This window comes from Loxodonta africana, chromosome 1 (genome assembly GCF_030014295.1).
Source record: "Loxodonta africana isolate mLoxAfr1 chromosome 1, mLoxAfr1.hap2, whole genome shotgun sequence".
Taxonomy (NCBI): Eukaryota; Metazoa; Chordata; class Mammalia; order Proboscidea; family Elephantidae; genus Loxodonta; species Loxodonta africana.
This window is the reverse complement of record NC_087342.1, coordinates 180,997,858-181,002,976: the sequence shown is the minus strand read 5'-3', so window position 1 is coordinate 181,002,976 and position 5,119 is coordinate 180,997,858.

Genomic DNA, 5,119 nt, shown 5'->3' with positions numbered 1-5,119 from the left:
GACCCAAGGGGAACTCTAGGAGACTTTGGAACAACGATATAAAGAAATCCACATGGAAGGAAATGTCCCTTCTTTTACTACTGAACTTTGCCATGATTACATGTATCTACCTAGAACTGTAGCAGCTATCTTCAGCCACAAAGAATAAGGATGACATACTTAGGGTGGCAGAGTGAAAATATTAAAGAAACCTGGGTCCCTGATAACATCCTTGGGTCCCAGAACTAGCCACCACTGGAAACCCAACTTCTGGACTTCTGTTCATGTGAAATAACCGAACTGAAAAATAGCTTCAACATTATCTCTATTATTTGCAGCCTAGAGCATCTTGATCCAGAAAAGAAAATAATACGTTGCAAGAATATCACAACCAGACCAAAAATGAACTGAATAAAAGAAAACATGTTACAATATGAGAGAATAATATTCAGATGTCATGAGACCTAGAATGAAAAGTCAATGCTTTTCTTGTCTTTTTCCTACAGGGGTATTTTTGTGTAAATTTCTAGAATCTCTCAATATCCCAGAAGCTACCTAAAAACCCCCATTCCCATTGAGTCAATTCCAACTCATAGCTACAGAGCCTTAATTTAAAAACTTAAAATATATTTTCTGTTTTTCAGGGAAAAGAAGGTACTAGTAAGAAAGGGACAATGGAAGGAAAGATTAATAACGAAAAGTAAATGGCTAAAAATAGGACAGTTTGATGGGTGGGTGACTATCAAAGTAATTTCAGGGGCTATGTGTCTCTCAAAACATATTAAACCTAAGAGGTCTTATGTAAGATTATTTCATCCAAAAAAAAAAAAAAAACCAAAAATTTTGTACAGGTAGAAATTTTATGGGTTTACAGCAAAAGATTTACAGTGTGTAATATTGAAAACGTTTATATACTTAAGCTTCTGTGTTCAGAAAAAAAATTACTGGAATTTTTTTTCTTAGTTGCAGGGTCTCTCTGAGTCAGAATCAACTCAAAGGCAATAGGTTTCATTTTTGGTTTGGTATGTACTTAGTGCCATCTAGTGATCAAAATATAAATTACTATTAAAAAGCTACGGTTAACATTTCTTAAAAAAAAAAAAACATTTCTAAGCGAATAAAAATATACATATACATTTAAACATCATATTTTAAACTTCTTATGTAGATAAACATCATCGGTATCCCTTCATTTACAAACATAATATTTTAATTGGAGGAAATGACTCTGGATAATGGGAGTGTTGTCGTTTTGTTCACAAGCCAGTATGAAGGGAGCTAAAGAAAGACAAGTCCTGTACAAATAGGTACCCACTGGCAGATTATTGGATTTCTCTAATTATAAAAGACCATTGACTGTTGTTGGTGAAAATATTTTTGTCCTCTTATATCTTCAAATCATTAAAGGAATAAGGAGATTTAATTTCACAAATATACACACTTACCATTTTCTTGAAATTAAACCTGAGTCAATTTTGAATAAAATAAACCAGGCTATTAAACCAAAGGAAGGGAGGGTCGTTGTTAAACATACTACACTGAATTATAATTGACTTATTAAATCATCTCCTCAAAAAGAATGTAAATTCCTAAAGGCAGGGAGTATATTTTTCTGCTTGGCACAGAGTAGGCACTCAATGAATTAATACTGAAAGAGTTCAGGAGCAGACACAAGAACATTTATGTTTATTTATATAACACATGACATTGCCATGAGTTGGAGTTGAGTCAGTGGCAATGGGTTTGGGTTTGGACTTTATAGTGCAAAGTAATAATATGATTGTAATATACTGCCAAACTCTAAATGACAGGAAGCTGTATTATTCACGTACTGTCAAAATTACTCTATCTAAAGTCCCCTTCCATTTTTTTAACTCCTAGTGAAAAAAAAATCATGTTTAATTACATTATTATACTGATAGAATTACATTGGCTGAACAATGCTTGGAATTTAGGCCTCAAGTGGAAAGAAATGGTTTTGTTTGTTCTTAGCCCACAAAGTAGACTGTTTTCACTTAACCTATTAAGAAATTCTATTCACTGCCATTTTATGTAACTCATTTTCCTAGCCTTTCTGCCCCTTTTCTATCCTTAGATGCTGATATTTTCTGTGTCCAGATGGGATTAAGGCGGATTAAAAGAAACCTGGTTCTAAAAAAATAAAAGTTAAGTACTTTGTTAAAGATTTGGTTACCGTAGACTTACGGAAATAATAGCAAAGTGTCGCAACAGTCTGATATGCACGTAAAATGGCCTAAGTATATCAAACAGTTTTTGGATTAGGGACCTCTCATGGTAAAAAAAAATTTGAATATTTAAAAAAAAATTTAGGTTAACAGACAGTTGTGCCACACCACTACTTATATAATCACTGAGCTGGTGGGCATTTTTCTTTTTAATTGTATCACTACCGTTTGCATAATCTGTGGCTAGAGTTTTCAAAGCTGCTATCCAAGGAGATTACAGCTGCTGGGATGCTAACATCTTCATCAGGCTCCAGCTAAGATCTGTGCTGTTTCCATTGCAGAACATCATTTAGAGAGATTTAAACTTTTACAACTTTTCTGAGCAGTGTAAGAGCATGCTAGTGAATAACTGAAATGCTTAGTTATAAATTGTTTAAATGTATTTGCTGTTTAAATATATTTACTGTATGAGTTGATAATTTTTTTAAAAAAATAAAGATATGTACACTCACACCCACTCTTTGGACAAGAGATACTGCAGTAGTTTTGGGAGGATGGAACAGATAAATGGTAGTTTAGGTATGTTATAAATTTCCTTATTTATAGGGGGCAGAAGATGGGGTTGGAATTTAATATTAAAATAGATTTATTATTTATGTACCCTATATAGTTTATTTCTATATAATGCTATATTTGTAAATAAAGAAATCTAGAATATTTACATTAAGTAAAATGAAAATGTACGTGTTAACTATAATGCCTGAAGAAAGACACCAAATAAGAGCTGGTAAATAAAGTATATAATGTATTGAAAACATAATTTATAAAATTTATATTTTAACAATATTTTGACTGCTATCTCTATAATTTAATTTTGATACCTAGGCCCTACCCCAAAGATTCTGATGTAATTGGTCTGGGTTGGGGCCACAGCATTGGTACTTTTTTAAATCTCCCCAAGTAATTCTAACGTACGGCTAGGATTAAGAAATAACCACTCTACACGTCATACCCACTATAATGGCTATTGTCAAGAAAAACAGAAAATAATAGGAGTTGACAAGGATGTGGAGAAATTAAAACCCTCGTCCATTGCTCATGGGAATGTAAAATGGTGCAGCTGCTGTGGAAAAGTTTAGTTGTTCCTCAAAAAGTGAAACATAGAATTTCCATAAACAAAACAAAACAAAAGCCAAAAACCTATCAATTCCACTCCTAGGTATATACCGAAAAGACTTGAAAGCAGGAACACAAACAGATACTTGTACACCAATATTCATTGCAGCTTTATTCGCAATAGCCAAAAGATTGAAACAACGGAAATGTTCATCAATAGATGAATGGATAAACAAAATATGGTATATCCAATGGAATATTATTTAGCCATAAAGAGAAATAAAGTTCTGATACACGCTACAATATGGATGAATCTTGACAACATGCTGAGTGAAATCATTTAGACACAAAAGGACAAATATTGTATGATTCCACTTATATAACATATCTAGAATAGACAACTACATAGACAAGTACCTAGAGACAAGGGCTGAGGGAGGTGGAGAAGAGGGAGTTATTGCTTAAGGGATACTGAAGTTCTATTTAGCATGATGAAAAACACTTGGAAAGCGATAGTGGTGATGGTTGCACAACGTGATGAATGTAACTGTCACTGAATTGTACACATAAAAATGGTTAAAATGGCAAATGTTTTATTATATGTATTTTACCGTAATAAAAAAAAAAATTACTGCTCTAGTAGTACTTAAGAACTAGGACTCTTGCTATTATTATTTGTATATTCTGCCTGTCCCCTTGTAAATCATAAGCTCCTAGAGGGACGAAACCAAAACCAAACCTGTTGCCGTCTAGTCGATTCCAATGCATAGTGACCCTAATAGGACATACTGGGGCCCCAGAGAACCACACCCAGTCAGTCAGGCATTTGCAAATCTGTGAAACAGGTAACTTCTAAGGACCATTTGGATAACCTGGTGGCATAGTGGTTAGGCGCTATGGCTGCTAACCAAAAGGTCAGCAGTTCGAATCCACCAGCACTCCTTGGAAACCCTACGGGGAAGTTCTGCTCTGTCCTATAGGATCACTATGAGGCAGAACCAACTCGAGATTATGAAAGAAAAAAAAAAAAAAAGAAACATGTATAAAGTGCATCTCACAGCGCTTGCCACAAAATCTACAACAAGAGTTCCTTTAACCCTTCCATTTACCTAGACCCTTCTCTTTCTGATCTTTCTGAAGGGAGCTTATCACTAGGGGTAAAATGTCTAGGATGTGTGTCTGTTACTGCACTTGTAAAATAGAAACAGTTAATTTTTAGTAAAGATCATTATAATTGGAGAGAGATTTTCTTGAATGCAAAATGTAGATAGACCAGCCATATATTTAATTTATTCTATATACTAAAGGAAAACATATGTGGTGATTGAGTTTCTGTGATGGCCACAACAATGCGTTTCCCACCTCACAGGCTTTTCTGCAATATCATCTTGCCAATCCACCTTCCGGAGCTGAAGTCTATTTCTCCATTCCTTTGAGTCTGGGTAGGCTCTTTTACTGCATAACCAACAGAAGAACATGGTGCAAACAGCACTATGCTAGTTCCAGGAGTAGCCCTTAACTTGGCCTGGCAGCTTTGACTTCCTGTGTTTTGGAAGCCAGGTGCTATATAAGATATTCAACCAATTTGACACCACCATGCTGTGTGGAGCAAATCACATGAAGAACTCAGGTGTAGGTGCTCTAGTTGCCAGTCCCAGCTGAGTGTTGAACTGATAGCTTCAACTGCCAGATGTATGAATGAGCCAACTTGGACATCCAGCCCATCAAGCCTTTGGATGACTGCAACTACATGAGAACCTCAAATGAGAACCATCCAACTCAGCCCAGAATCATAAGAGAAATAATAAATTACTATTTTAAGCTGGTAAGTTTTGTGG